This window comes from Cervus elaphus, chromosome 18 (genome assembly GCF_910594005.1).
Source record: "Cervus elaphus chromosome 18, mCerEla1.1, whole genome shotgun sequence".
In the NCBI taxonomy this organism is placed as follows: domain Eukaryota; kingdom Metazoa; phylum Chordata; class Mammalia; order Artiodactyla; family Cervidae; genus Cervus; species Cervus elaphus.
Genome location: NC_057832.1, coordinates 19,836,201 through 19,852,760, shown reverse-complemented (window position 1 = coordinate 19,852,760; position 16,560 = coordinate 19,836,201). Strand labels below are relative to the sequence as shown.

Genomic DNA, 16,560 nt, shown 5'->3' with positions numbered 1-16,560 from the left:
TAAAAAATTGCCAAAATTGACTCTAGAAAGACTTGATGGAAATATTTAACAAGGTAAAACTACCCATAGTTCTTGACCAAATTTAATAAAGGGTTGGATACATTTTATTAGATTTTAATTTGATCCTGAGGAACTCAGTGGCAAAAACTAATTAGAAGAATTTGATATATGGAAAAAAACTGATTTATTAATCAGTTCCTTACTTTATAACAGAAAAAAACACTTGCAGTGAAATTATTTCAGTAAGATGAAAATAGGAAAAATTTAAATTGTTTTTGCTGTACTGTGTGTATAGAAACTGAAAAATTAAGTTGGTGTGAGTACATGCAAAAAATAGTACCTCAACAAAAATTCATCTGTGATGGTATGATTCCCCTTTAATATTGTATTCATAAAGCCAGAATGCCTCTATGATCATACTTGATATTTGAAGAGGCAGGGATAAGCAGAGTGGAAAGGACCTAAAGCAAAAGAAGGGTAAGCCCTGGAAGTTCTTAGATATAAGAGTGCTTGAGGCAAAGAAATATATTTTGGACATCTAAGGGTGTAGGTGAGAAAAACAATTTCAATACATTCGGACAATTTCTATGACAGGAGGAAGTACTGGTTGTTCAGAATCCACTGGAAGGGCACCAAAGATAAGCAGAAAATTAGGCACCTACTTCTCCATTAGAATGTAGAGTTCCAAAGAATAGCCAGGAGAGATAAGAAAGCCTTCCTCAGCGATCAATGCAAATAAATAGAGGAAAACAACAGAATGGGAAAGACTAGAGATCTCTTCCAAGAAAATTAGAGATACCAAGGGAACATTTCATGCAAAGATGGGCTCAATAAAGGACAGAAATGGTATGGACCTAACAGAAGCAGAAGATATTTAGAAGAGGTGGCAGGAATACACAGAAGGACTGTACAAAAAAGATCTTCATGACCCAGATAATCACGATGGTGTGATCACTCACCTAGAGCCAGACATCCTGGAATGTGAAGTCAAGTGGGCCTTAGGAAGCATCACTATGAACAAAGCTAGTGGAGGTGATGGAATTTCAGTTGAGCTATTTCACATCCTGAAGGATGATGTGATGAAAGTGCTGCACTCAATATGCCAGCAAATTTGGAAAACTCAGCAGTGGCCACAGGACTGGAAAAGGTCGGTTTTCCTTCCAATCCCTAAGAAAGGCAGTCCCAAAGAATGCTCAAACTACTGCACAATTAAACTCATCTCACACACTAGTAAAGTAATGCTCAAAATTCTCCAAGCCAGGCTTCAGCAATACATGAACCGTGAACCTCCAGATTTAGAAGTTCAAGCTGGTTTTAGAAAAGGCAGAGGAACCAGAGATCAAATTGCCAATATCTGCTGGATCATCGAAAAAGCAAGAGAGTTCCAGAAAAACATCTATTTCTGCTTTATTGACTATGCCAAAGCCTTCGACTGTGTGGATCACAATAAACTGTGGAAAATTCTGAAAGAGATGGAAATACTAGACCACCTGATCTGCCTCTTGAGAAACCTGACCTGCCTCTTGAGAAACCTGTATGCAGGCCAGGAAGCAGCAGTTAGAACTGGACGTGGAACAGCAGACTGGTTCCAAATAGGAAAAGGAGTACATCAAGGCTGTATATTGTCACCCTGCTTATTTAACTGATATGCAGAGTACATCATGAGAAACCCTGGGCTGGAGGAAGCACAAGCTGGAATCAAGATTGCCGGGAGAAATATCAGTAACCTCAGATATGCAGATGACACCACCCTTATGGCAGAAAGTGAAGAGGAACTAAAAAGCCTCGTGATGAAAGTGAAAGAGGAGAGTGAAAAAGTTGGTTTAAAGCTTAACATTCAGAAAACTAAGATCATGGCATCTGGTCCCATGACCTCATGGGAAATAGATGGGGAGACAGTGGAAACAGTGTCAGACTTTATTTTGGGGGGCTCCAAAATCACTGCAGGTGGTGACTGCAACCATGAAATTAAAAGACTCTTACTCCTTGGAAGGAAAGTTATGACCAACCTAGATTGCATATTAAAAAGCAGAGACATTACTTTGCCAACAAAGGTCTGTCTGGTCAAGGCTATGGTTTTTCCAGTGGTCATGTATGGATGTGAGAGTTGGACTGTGAAGAAAGCTAAGCGCCGAAAAATTGATGCTTTTGAACTGTGGTGTTGGAGACTCTTGAGAGTCCCTTGGACTGCAAGGAGATCCAACCAGTCCATCCTAAAGGAGATCAGTTCTGGGTGTTCATTGGATGGGCTGATGCTGAAGCTGAAACTCCAATACTTTGGCCACCTCATGCGAAGAGTTGACTCATTTGAAAAGACCCTGATGCTTGGAGGGATTGGGGGCAGGAGGAGAAGGGGACGACAGAGGATGAGATGGCTGGATGGCATCACCGACTCGATAGGAACGAGTTTCAGTAAACTCTGGGAGTTGGTGATGGACAGGGAGGCCTGGCATGCTGCGATTCATGGGGTCGCAAAGAGTCCGACACGACTGAGCGACTGAAGTGAATTGAACTCCCCATTAGCTAAACAATACAAATAGCTAATACTTTAAAATGGTGTTTACTATAGGCCCGGCATTATTCAGAGCACTTTTAGATATGTTAATTCATTCAATCACTGAAGCAGTTACTATTATTCCCATCTAACAGATGGAGAACCAGTTAAGTGGTTTGTGAAAGAACATAGCTAATTAGCTGTGGAGCTGAGATTCATATCAAGTCAGTCTGGTTCCAAATACAAATGAATTAGAAACATACATGGTTGTAATAAAAACAATATTTGTTTTCTATCTTTTAAAAAGCTTAAGAGTCAAACTTCCTAACAGTAATGTAAATGTTTTCATTTTAGAGGTTATGCAGTTTCATATTTCACTTGAAAGTCGCTCAGTCATGTCTGGCTCTTTGCAACCCCATGGACTATACAGTCCATGGAATTCTCCAGGCCAGAATACTGGAGTGGGTAGCCGTTCCCTTCTCCAGGGGATCTTCCTGATGCAGGACTCCACCTGCAACGTGGGAGACCTGGGTCCAATCCTTGGGTTCCATGGGTCACATGAAGAGTCAAACGCGACTTAGTGACTAAACAACAACAATGCTTATGATAGGGAAGGGAGGAGGAGGGTTTGAAGAAATGTGTTGAAAATCCTGGTGCCTAAGGGACATGTAGGTAGAGATGCCCCTGGCCTGAAGCAGGAGTGGCAACTGAAACTACAGGAACAGATTTAAAGCCACCCAGGAAGAGTAGAATGAGAATCAAGCCAAAGAATGCCATTTGAGAAATGGGCAAAAGGAAGAGCAATCCACAAAGCATCTTGTTAGGTACATGGTTATCAGTATGGAAAAGAAACATCTTGGCACCATCCTGCCCATAAATTTCATATAGGCAAAAATTAAGAATTAAAATAATTTTTAGGGCATTCTTTTTTTATTTCACATTCTTTTTGCGGGGGTTGCTATGCTGGGTCTTCCATGTGGTACGCGGGCTTCTTGGTGAGCTAGCTTCTCTCGTTGGGGAGCATGGGCTCTAGGTGCAGCTTCAGTAGTTGCAGCCTAGAGGCTTAGTTGCTCTGTGGCACATGGGATCTTACCGGAGCAGGATCAAACCCACGTCCCCTGCACTGGCGGGCAGATTCTGAACCACTGGACCACCAGGGAAGTCCAAGGACGACCCTTTTAAAGCTTTTTGTTTTCCTTCCTTTTTTTGATCTGGTTCTTCAACTACATCCTCATATTCTACAAATGTTCCCGGTTTTCTGATAGTACAGTTACATTGGTTGTATTAGACTAGGACTAAATTAGTCATGTAACTTTCCCTTGTCGTCTTGTTTAGATGATGAGGTTTGAAAGGAGGTCACACTCACCTCAGGACCTTTGTCAAAGCTCAGCCACGTCTCCGGCCCACATTCATTCCCCAGTACTTCCTGGAAACTTCAAAGGCAGCCCCGCCTTCAACTCAACTCCTCTAGGTCTAGGGGACCCCTTTAAACACTGGTGCAGCCGCCACCTCCTGGAGTTGCGCATGATCCGTTATCCAGAGCTCCAGTCGCTCACCTTCAGCCTGGTTCAAGGTATGGAAGCCTCGTCCGGCCTGAAGAATGGCCTAGGAGTAACCGAAACAAAAGAGGGCGGACTCCACGAAGCGGTTTGGTCAAATTCAATGAGATGGTTTGGTGACAAGCTGCGTCCTCCACTTTACTAAATGCCATTGTCCGCCTGCCCCCCCGCCCCCCACGATTCACCCGCCATTTACCCCGCAGGCACGAAAACCAGGTTGGGGAGCAGCACCTCAGAGCACGACTCTCCGTGAAGTTGAACCCGAATGGGTTAGCGGGTTGTAACCGCTGAGGGCCAAGCCCTACCCAGTGACTTTCCACTCCGGCGGCTCCTTAGACTCAGAAGCCAGGGCCGCCGCCGACCACTCAGTCAGAACCCGCCTCCCTGCGAAAGGCCGGGGCTCAAGCTGAGGACCCAGACGCGCGCTCTCGGCTCCGCACGCGGCGGCCGGCGCGCGCCCCTGCGCGGGTTCTCGCGTGACCCGGGGCCAGCTCACAAACGCGCGGGTGCGGCGGAGCCCCGGCGCCGGGCCACTGTCGCCGCGGGCCAGGCTTGCGTCCGAGCCGAGCAGCAGGCGCATCCCCCCGGACTCTTGGCGTGCGACCCCTCCTACCACTCGCCAGGGGAAGACTCCAGGTGACGCGAAGCTCTCTGACTTTACATCAGCGACCCTCTCAGCCAAATCCAGGTTATCTCCCTGTTTCCCCTCCACACCTGCAGCCCTGCGTGACCTCCCTTTGTTCCATGTCCCTGGGATACCCACCTTGAGCACGTGTGCATCCTGTCACACGTCGCTTTTTTCACAGTCTAGGAAGTAATTTGTCCAAGCTTCACTGTGTCTTTCAGCTCTGTAACAAATTACACTGGGTCACTGTTGAGCTAATTAATATTTAGGATAACAGAAGTTGGGATCTATTTTTGCCTATCAAATCGGCAATATTTAAGATGAAACTCTCAGTGCTTGTGATAATGAGGGGAGACTATATCCTATAGCTTTTTAGAATGTTGTTTAGTTGTGTGTGTGAGTCTTAAAAATATTCACATAGGAATGGTCAAATAATTGATGGTACATCCTTCAATGGGATATTTTTCAGGCATGAAAAGTAAACTTTCAAATATTTGATGGCAAATCATGGTATGTTAACTATGACATATTCTGTGACAATGTAAATGTTTCATATCTGTACTGTTCAGTAAGGGAGTCAGCACCTAAGGTAGTCAGTCCAGTATGACTGAGGAGTGAAATCTTAATTAAACCTAAACTAAAATAAGAGAAGGCAATGGCACCCCACTCCAGTACTCTTGCCTGGAAAATCCCAGGGATGGAGGAGCCTGGTAGGCTACAGTCCATGGAGTGGGAAGAGTTGGACATGACTGAGCGACTTCACTTTCACTTTTCACTTTCATGCACTGGAGAAGGAAATGGCAGCCCACTCCAGTATTCTTGCCTGGAGAATCCCAGGGACGGGAGCCTGGTGGGCTGCCGTCCATGGGGTCACACAGAGTTGGACACGACTGACGTGACTTAGCAAACTAAAATAGCCACATGTGGTTACTAGCTACCATACTGGATGATGATGCATGGTCTCATTTTGTTTTTTCAAAAATGTATGATATTCATCATTGGTTATCTCTAAGAAAGGGACACCATAGTTGCTTCTCCAGCATCTAATCTTCCTTTGGGTTGTTCTAACTCCCTGATATGTGTATATACGTGTGTGTGTATGAATATATTCTCACATATACACATCTCATTTCTGAGTCAGTTTCTCCTCCAATGCCAGTCCAAACTGGGTGCAGTATTCATGGTCAATCTGCAGGTACCTTCACATGGAGACCAGAGCAAGCAACCCTTGTCCAATTCTGTATCTTTTAAAAACAACCCTTTTGTTACACACAGCAATGTAAATGTACATAATGCTACCAATTGTACACTTTAAAATGATTAAACTGATAAATTTTATGTATATTTTACAATGAAAACAAAAAAACCAACCCTTTTTCAGAAAAACAGCGAGAAACCTGAGGATACAACTACCGTAAACCATGATGACCCATCAACATCACGCCCCCAGGTCTGCCATGCTTACTAAAGCACAAAAGCTAAAGCCACTTAAGGAAGCTATTCCCACAAAAGCCAACTGCACAATCTGGGCTGCTACAAAATACCAAGGTCAAAACTCTAAAGCTATAAAACATGAACCCTCACCACCCCAGAGTCTTAATTTCTCTAGATGCATTTATTTTTCAAAATGTTCAGCCAATGCACCAGATGTTGCAAATTGTGGCAAAGAAAGACACCCTTTTTACCCCTCCCAAGTTCTTTATCATAAACTATAACCAAGTAGAAAAGAGTCAAAGTAACACAATTATTACTGGCAAAGCAGTTTAGAGATAGTGGTTTTGGTGTGCAGCTAAGTGAACTTGTAATAACTCACCAATGAATTCGACATAATTGCTTTGCCATCACACAGATGGACAACCTTAGCTCCCCCAGCAGTTAGGCACCGCCCTTATTCTCTGGAAGACAACCGCGTGGGTGCGTGCTAAGTGGCTTCAGTCGTGTCTGTGCGTGACCATATGGTCTATAGCTCACCCAGCTCCCAAGAGGAGCTGAGTTCATCTGTCATCCAACTCTCGTCTTGTCTATAGAGGAGGTATAGCAGAGGAGACTCAAGGCCAAGGGCATTGCATGAGTAGAGTTTCTTCCACATGGAAACCTGAGGTCAGGAGAAAGCAGTTACTCCCCCACATGTCTCAAGAAGAAAAAGAAAATTTGGACAAACCAATAATCGTTAAATCAAATGCATGAGCGATCAAGAAGCAAGTTTCACAGAACCTTCAGGGAATAGATTATTCCTATAATATTCAAAATGCTTTAAGAAGCAGATAGTTCGTATGCTACCCAGTTTGTTTTACGAGCATGGTATAACCTTGACAGTAAAATTGGACAAGAACAGTACAAAAAAGGGAAACTGTTAGCAAAATTACTCTTAAACACATAAAAATTCTGAGTAAGTGTTATATTTAATTCAGAAAAAGTAATCTATCATGATCAAGTTTGATTTTTCCAAGAAATGCCACATGTTCAATAAAAAAAATCTATTAATGTAATATACCCCATTAGCAGATTGAAGTAATAAGACAGATAGCAGCTGTCATTTCTCCACATGGTGCTGAAGGGCTTAACAAATGTATTAAGACCATAATAATAAACAAGAGTCAGAGAACTGGATAAGAAGAAACAAAAATTGCCAATATTTATGATATTGTCCCTCGAATATCCAGGAGAATGTGTAAAGTTATTAGAATAAGACAGCCCAATCAAATTGCTGGATACAAAATCAACATACAAAGATTAGTAGTGTTCCTATATACGAATATTTTAAAAACTGAAAGAAGAAACACAGGAGACAGATAACATTCCCAGTATAAATAGAGCTATATCACATTATTAACTAGGAAGACTTAATGACAACAACACATCACTTCTTCCCCAAATTAATTTACAAATTTAATTAAATACTTATTGAAGTACAAGCAAGAGAGTTTATGGAACTTGATATGCTTATCTTGAAATTGATCTGGCAATGTAAACAGCTTGTGGGATCTTAGTTCCCCAACCAGGAATTGAACATAGGCTTTTGGCAGTAAGAGTGAGGTCCTAACCACTGGACTGCCAGGGAATTCCTTGCACTTTACTCATCTGGGTGAGCCATTCGGAGTTGGGTCAGCTGAACAGTTCCTCTGATAGCCCTGGCAAGGGCTATCTGTGGTCAGGTGGGTTACTCTGCTTTGGAGTGTTGGCTGGTTAAAAGCTGGAGTGACAAGTCACATGTCTCTCGTCATCCAATAGGCGAGCCCAAACTTCTTCACATAGGTAGGGGGTCTCAAGAACTGTTGAGAAGCCAGTTCGTAAGTTCCAATATCTGTCAAAACTCTGAGGTGTCATGTTTGCTAATGCTCCAGTATCCAAAAATAAGTCACATGACCAACCTGAGACTCAAGAGGTAGAATCTGTTTCATACAGAGTTAGGAAACATTTATGACCCTTTTGAAATTTCTGATTCTGCTTTCTGCCCCGGGGGGCTGAAGTATATGGACATCTTCAAGTGTTTCTCATGCTCTTTGGCTTCTCCTGGGCTCAGCCAACGGGAACAGCAGGGAAGATAAGAGGAGAGTGAGACTGAGGATTTATTCCCTTGGGTCTCTTGCTGCAGACTGACTGGTTCCTCAAGCCAAAGGCCCAGTTCCAATCAGGTGGCTTTTCTCCTACAGTGTGACAAAACACATTGTAGAAATAGAAAATTATAGACCCAATTACTTGGGCTCAGCCATAATTGAAATTGTAGTTAAAGCCTTAAGCCATACATTTTGAGAAACTTTAAGTAGAAATCATTTGGACAAGGACTATTTTAATAACCTTTAATACTCAGGTGTTAGAGTTAGGTGTTAAAGTTAAGTGAGCAGATAGGTGACTCAGATGGTAAAGAATCTGCCTGCAATGCAGGAGACCTGGGTTTAATGCTGGGGTCAGGAAGATCCCCGGGAGAAGGGAACGGTTACCCACTCCAGTATTCTTGCCTGGGGAATTCCATGGGCAAAGGAACCTGGTGGGTTATGGTCCATGGGGCCACAAAGAGTCAATTATTTGGGCTTCCCTGGTAGCAAAGATGGTAAAGAATCTGCCTGCAATGCAGGAGACCCCAATTTGATTCCTGTGTCGGGAAGATATCCTGGAGAAGGGAACAACTACCCACTCCAGTATTCTTGCCTGGAGCCTGGCAGGCCATAGTTCATGGGGTTGCAAAGAGCTGGACACGACTGAGTGACTCATTCACTTCATTAACACTCAGTTAAAGCAAAAGCCGAAAGTGTACTGGTTAAACCCCAGTCCAGTCTGGCATGGTTATGGTTCTATTGAAGTTAGATCTACACATGGAAATAATATAATTTAATATGTCTCCTATTATGGACATGTGTTATTCCCAATCTATTACTATCACAAACAATGCTTTTTCTGTCCACTTAAGAATTCATTCTCCTTTAACCAAAATAATATATTATGATAAACAGTAAGGATTCACTGCATAGCACAGGGAACTATATTCAATATCTTGTGATAAATTATAATGGAAAAGAATTTTTAAAAAGAATATATACATATGTATAACCAAATCACTTTGTTGTAGACTTAAAACTAAAACAATAGTGTAAATCAACTATACTTCAATATAAAATAGTAAAAAGAATTCGTTCTCTGTTCTCATGTATGAAGACATCCTCTTAATATCATCTACTTGGAAAGTCTTACTGTTTTACTTTTCACATTTAAATCCATAGTCCACCTAAGATTGACTTTTGTGGATGGCAAGATAGGGGTCAAAATCTTTTTCTTTCTGTATGGATTCCCAGTTGACCCAGAATCAAAAGCTATTCTTTCCCCATTATTCTTAATGCCATCTTTGTCATAGATGAAGGTCCATTTATGTATGGGTCTCATCCTCTTAATGTCAATCTTTCTGTGACCTTATACTTTAGAGTTATCTTACATAAAGAACTCCGACATTAATCACAGCAAGATCCTCTATGACCCACCTCCCAGAATATTGGAAATAAAAACAAAACTAAACAAATGGGACCTAATGAAACTTAAAAGCTTTTGCACTACAAAGGAAACTATAAGTAAGGTGAAAAGACAGCCCTCAGATTGGGAGAAAATAATAGCAAATGAAGAAACAGACAAAGGATTAATCTCAAAAATATACAAGCAACTCCTGCAGCTCAATTCCAGAAAAATAAATGACCCAATCAAAAAATGGGCCAAAGAACTAAACAGACATTTCTCCAAAGAAGACATACAGATGGCTAACAAACACATGAAAAGATGCTCAACATCCCTCATTATTAGAGAAATGCAAATCAAAACCACAGTGAGGTACCACTACACACCAGTCAGGATGGCTGCTATCCAAAAGTCTACAAGCAATAAATGCTGGAGAGGGTGTGGAGAAAAGGGAACCCTCTTACACTGTTGGTGGGAATGCAAACTAGTACAGCCACTATGGAAAACAGTGTGGTGATTTCTTAAAAAACTGGAAATAGAACTGCCATATGACCCAGCAATCCCACTTCTGGGCATACACACTGAGGAAACCAGATCTGAAAGAGACACGTGCACCCCAATGTTCATCGCAGCACTGTTTATAATAGCCAGGACATGGAAGCAACCTAGATGCCCATCAGCAGATGAATGGATAAGGAAGCTGTGGTACATATACACCATGGAATATTACTCAGCCATTAAAAAGAATTCATTTGAACCAGTCCTAATGAGATGGATGAAGCTGGAGCCCATTATACAGAGTGAAGTAAGCCAGAAAGATAAAGAACATTATAGCATACTAACACATATATATGGTATTTAGAAAGGTGATAACGATAACCCTATATGCAAAACAGAAAAAGAGACACAGAAATACAGAACAGACTTTTGAACTCTGTGGGAGAATGTGAGGGTGGGATATTTCAAAAGAACAGCATGTATACTATCTATGGTGAAACAGATCACCAGCCCAGGTGGGATGCATGAGACAAGTGCTCCGGCCTGGTGCACTGGGAAGACCCAGAGGAATCGGGTGGAGAGGGAGGTGGGAGGGGGGATCGGGATTGGGAATACATGTAAATCCATGGCTGATTCATATCAATGTATGACAAAACCCACTGGAAAAAAAAATAATAATTAAAAAAAAAAAAAAAGAACAATTAAGTTTTGTTTCTTTTTTTTTTTTTTTTACAAATTGGTTCCTTTTTCCATTCACATCTATTTGATTATCAATATGTTTAGACTGGATACTCAATTCTACACTGATGGTGACTTTCACCAAAGTTGCTAGGAATTCTTTTCTCATTTTGTTATTCCTTTTCGTGAAGTGTTCCCTCCCATCGGATTGCTCTCATGATATTTTGATTGTTTATAATGTTCTATAGTTTCAGGATAAAGCTGTTTAATTATTCTGTTTTGGGTATTGTTGTACACCATGGATCTGTGGATTCATATTTTTCATCAGTTCTGGAACATTCTTAGCCATTATTTTTAATTTTTTCATAATTTTATTTATTCATTTTTGTCTGTGCTGGGTTTTTGTTGCTGCAAGTGGGGGCTACTCTCCAGTTGTGGTGTGGGGGCCTCTCATTGCCGTGGCTGTCTTCTTGCAGAGCATGAGCTCTAGGTGCAAGGGCTTCAGTAGTTGCGACATGTGGCTCAGTGGTTGTGGCTTCCGAGCTCTAGAGCACAGGCTCAGTAGTTGTGGTCCACGGGCTTGGCTGCTCTGCAGCATGTGGAATTTCCCCAGACCAGGGATCGAACCTGCATTGGCAGGCAAATTCTTTACCACTGAGCCACCAGGGAAGCCCTCATTATTTTTAAAATATTGCTTTTGCTTCATTGTCTTCACTTTTTCCTTTTGAATCTCTAATTAGATATATGTTAGTCCATTACATCTTCCATGTGCTGACTTATAATTTCCATCTCCTTATCTGTCTTTACTACATTCTGGATATATCTTTCATATTTTCTAGTTAAATAGTTGTCCAGTTGTTCTAGCATCATTATTGAAAAGACCAGTTTTTCCCCAACACTACACAGTCCCATCTTTTTCATAAATCACGTATCTGTATGTCATAATCAAATGTCTGTTTCTGGGACTTGTATGTTTTCTACTGATCTATTTGTATATTCTTGTACCAATTCCATATCCCCTTAATTGCTGTGGCTTCATAATGAGTCTTGATATCCAACAAGCAAGTCCTCCCACCTGATTTTCCTCCTTTAAGAGTGTCATGACTATTCTTGGCCCTTTGTTTGTCCAAGCAGTTTTAAAAATCAGCTTGTCAAGTTCCACAGAAATAAGGTTAGGGTTTTGATAACAACCTTACTCAGTGTGTAGACCTGGGGCAGACAGATCCTGGGAGAAGACTGCCACAGAGGCAGTCAGAGCCCAGGCGGCTGCAGCGCCACCTCAGTTCTTGCAGCCCTGATGCCCCGACCCCAGCACCAGGCTCCTGCACACCACAGCCGTGTGCTAGATGTGGGACAAACACAACAGAGAAAGGGATGCGACCTTGGGTTTCTTCTGTGTGGAACTGCAGATGCCTACGCAGGCAGCGCATAGGTTTGCTGTGACCACATATGCGGCCCTTGCTTTAGCAATTGTCTCCTTTGGAGCAAGGCACACAAACAAGGGCAACGGAGTCTGATCAAACCGGGCCCATCAGAGCTTCTACTCCAACAACCGGGGAGCAGATCCCACCCCTAGTAGGGCAATGACGGCCACAGAGGAAGCCCCACTTCACATCCAGCACGATCTCTCAACACAACATCCATCACACTCCCTAGCAAGGGACAGCAGTCAGCACACTCTAAAGAAAGACATGGTTGTTATCTATACCAAAACCAACCTTTATGCCAAAAATATTGAAAACACACAGTATTCACAGGGATGATCTTACATAAAAACACCCCTTTAAGACCACAGTAGATAACTATTTCTCCTAAATTCTGAGAAACTTAGAATTAAGTAAAATGAAAAAGCAGAGAAACTACTTTTAATCAAAAGGACAAGAGAAATCCCCTGAAAAAAATAATGGAACAGACCTCAGTAGTCTATCAGACCCTGAGTTCAAAAAGCAGGCAATAAAAATGCTAAAGAAATTAAAGGCTATTGATAAAAATGTAGCTCTCTGTAACAATGAACTAAAAACTATAAAGATGAGTCAATCAAACAATTCAATTGCTGAAATAAAAACCAATCTAGAAGCAATGAATAGCACTATATGACAAAGAACAACAAATAAGTGATCTGCAAAATAGAATAATGGAAAACATGCTGTTGATACCAATATGTGGGATCTATGTGATAATATAAAGTGTGCTAACTTACATTTAATAGGACTTCCCAAAGGAAAAGACATAAAAGTGGGAATCAAAAATGTATTGGGAGAAATTATGGCTGAAAACTTTCCAAACGTAAAGAAGGAAATAGATATTCGAGTACAGGAAACAGAGAATCCAAAACAATATGAACCCAAACAGATCTGCAGCAAGACACATCATAATTAAAATGGCAAAAGTTAAAGAGAGGATTCTGAAGGCAGCAAGAGAAAAATAAAGATTAAGTTATAAGGGAACTCTCATTAAGACTATCAACTGATTTCTCTGCAGAAACTTTGCAGGCCAGAAGGGAGTGGCATGATGCATTCAAAGTCATGAGAGGGAAATACTATAAAATAAACTATTCTGTCCAGCAAGATTATCATTTAAAATAGAAGGTGAAATAAAAAAAATTTCACAGGTAAGCTAAAACTGAAGGAATACTAAACCTACCCTAAAAGAAATACTGAAGGATCTTCTCTAAATAGAAAAGAAGCAAGAATCTATAGGAGGTGAAAAATCATGATAAGAAAGGCAAATGAATAAAAGACTTGAGGATATTTAAATAAACCAGTACATAGTTTAAAAAACAAACAAAAATTTTTGTAAAAGTGATTATAACTATTACAATAAACAGCAAAAGGATAACCATGAAGATATGAAGCAAGATGTCAAAACTGCAGAGTGTGGGGAGAGAAGTACAAAAATTAGATTTTTAGAATGTGTTGGAACTTGTATAACTGTCAGTTTAAAGCAAGTGGGTATAATCATGGGTCAACATACTTGAAAACTAGGTTAACCACAAATCAAACACATACAACAGATTCACAAAAACCAAAAAAGAAGGAACTTAAGCATACTACAAAAGAAAATAATCAAACCATGAAAATAAAAACAAAAAGAAGAAGAAATGAGCAAACTACAAAAACAAAGTTTAAAATGGCAATAAGTACATACCTACCAATAGTTACTTTAAGTGACAATGGAATAAGTGCTCCAATCAAATGACATACAGTAGCAGATTGGATTAAAGAAATAAGAATCTACAATATGCCACCGACAAGACACTCACTTCAGAATGAAAGACACACACAGAATAAAAGTGAGGGAATGGGAAAATATGTTTCGTGCAAAGCAAATGGAAATTATAAGAAAGCAGAGGTAGCAATACTCAAATCAAACAAAATAAAGTTTAAAACAAAAGTCATAAAGAAAGATAAATAAGGATATTATATAATGATAAATGAATCAATACAACAAGAGGATATTACACTCACTGACATATATGCACTCAATATATAGGAGCACATAAATATATAAAACAAATACTAACAGACACAAAGGGAGAAAACAATAGCACTCCACCAACATTAATGGACAGATCATCTGGACAAAAAAGTCGAGGGCAACAGGGGTCCTAAATGATACAACAGACCAGTTGGACTTAATTAATATCTATAGGACGCTATATACCAAAAAAAAGTGGAATACACATTCTTTTCAAATGCACATGAAACATTCTCTATAATAGACCACATACTAGGTCACAAAACTACTCTCAACACATTTAAGAGGATAGAAATTATTTCAAGCATCTTTTCTGACTACAATGGTATGATACTAGAAATCAACCACAAAAAACTAGTCTCAACACATTTAAGAGGATAGAAATTATTTCAAGCATCTTTTCTGACTACAATGATATGGTACTAGAAATCAACCACAGAAAGAAAAATGGGAAAAGAATGAATGCATGAAAACTAAACAACATTTTACTGAAAAACCAATGGGTCAACAATGAAATCAAAGAAGAAATCAGAAAATACCTTGAGGAAAAAAAAATGAAACTACCACCTTACAAAATCTCTGAGATGCAGCAAAAGCAGTTGTAAGAGAGGAGTTCATAGTGATACAAGTCTACCTCAAGAAATAAGAAAAATCTCAAATAAACCATTTCACAATCACCTAAAAGAATTATACAAAGAACAAACAAAACCCAAATGCAGAAGGAGGAAGGAAATAATAAAGATCATAGGTGAAATAATTAAAATAGAGGTTGAAAAAACAATAGAGAAAATCAATAATACCAAGAGCTGTGTGTCTGTGTGTGTGTGTTTAAAAATAAACAAAATTTACAAACCTCTATTGAGGCTTCAGTTCAGTTCAGTTCAGTCTTTCAGTTGTGTCCAACTCTTTGCGACCCCATGAACCACAGCACGCCAGGCCTCCCTGTCCATCACCAACTCCCAGAGTCCACCCAAACCGATGTCCATCGAGTCGGTGATGCCATCCAACCATCTCACCCTCTGTTGTCCCCTTTGTCTCTGCCCTCAATCTTTCCCAGAATCGGGGTCTTTTCAAATGTCAGCATCAGGTGGCCAAAGTACTGGAGTTTCAGCTTCAGCATCAGTCCTTCCAGTGAATACCCAGGACTGATCTCCTTCAGGATGGACTGGTTGGATCTCCTTGCAGTCCAAGGGACTCTCAAGAGTCTTCTCCAAACCACAGTTCAAAAGCATCAATTCTTCAGCACTCAGGTTTCTTCACAGTCCAACTCTCACATCCATATATGACCACTGGAAAAACCATAGTCTTGACTAGATGGACCTTTGTTGGCAAAGTAATGTCTCTGCTTTTTAATACGCTGTCAGGTTGGCCATGACTTTTCTTCCAAGGAGCAAGCATCTTTTAATTTCATGGCTACAGTCACCATCGGCAGTGATTTTGGAGCCCCCAAAAATAAAGTCAGCTACTGTTTTCATTGTTTCCCCGTCTATTCCCCGTGAAGTGATGGGACCAGATGCCATGATCTTAGTTTTCTGAATGTTGAGTTTTAAGCCAACCTTTTCACTCTCCTCTTTCACTTTCATCACGAGGCTCTTTAGTTCTTCTTCACTTTCTGCCATAAGGGTGGTGTCATCTGCATATCTGAGGTCACTGATATTTCTCCCAGCAATCTTGATTCTAGCTTGTGCTTCCTCCAGCCCAGCGTTTCTCATGACGTGCTCTGCATATCAGTTAAATAAGCAGGGTGACAATATACAGCCTTGACATACTCCTTTTCCTATTTGGAACCAGTCTGTTGTTCCGTGTCCAGTTCTAACTGTTGCTTCCTTACCTGCATACAGATTTCTCAGGAGGTAGGTCAGGTGGTCTGGTATTCCCATCTCTTTCAGAATTTTCCACAGTTTATTGTGATCCACACAGTCAAAGGCTTTGGCGTAGTCAATAAAGCAGAAATAAATGTTTTTCTGGAACTCTCTTGCTTTTTCGATGATCCAGTGGATGTTGGCAATTTGATCTCTGGTTCCTCTGCCTTTTCTAAAACCAGCTTGAGCATCTGGAAGTTCACAGTTCACGTATTGCTGAAGCCTAGCTTGGAGAATTTTGAGCATTACTTTACTAGAGTGAGAGATGAGTGCAATTGTGAGGTAGTCTGAGCATTCTTTGGCATTGCCTTTCTTAGAGATTGGAAGGAAAACTGACCTTTTCCAGTCCTGTGGCCACTGCCGAGTTTTCCAAATTTGCTGGCATATTGAGTGCAGCACTTTCATAGCATCATCTTTCAGGATGTG

At 40.8% G+C, this 16,560-nt stretch overlaps 1 protein-coding gene across 1 annotated transcript in view; it reads left to right on the top strand.

The window, feature by feature from the left end:
• Window positions 1-4,637: 4,637 nt before the first annotated feature.
• LRRD1 (leucine rich repeats and death domain containing 1) overlaps window positions 4,638-16,560 on the top strand; it is a 32,646-nt gene continuing 20,723 nt past the window's right edge. Inside the window, exon 1 of the mRNA XM_043872903.1 lies at window positions 4,638-4,741. The gene's annotated coding sequence lies outside the window, so the exon portion shown is untranslated. The remainder of the gene's footprint in view (window positions 4,742-16,560) is intronic.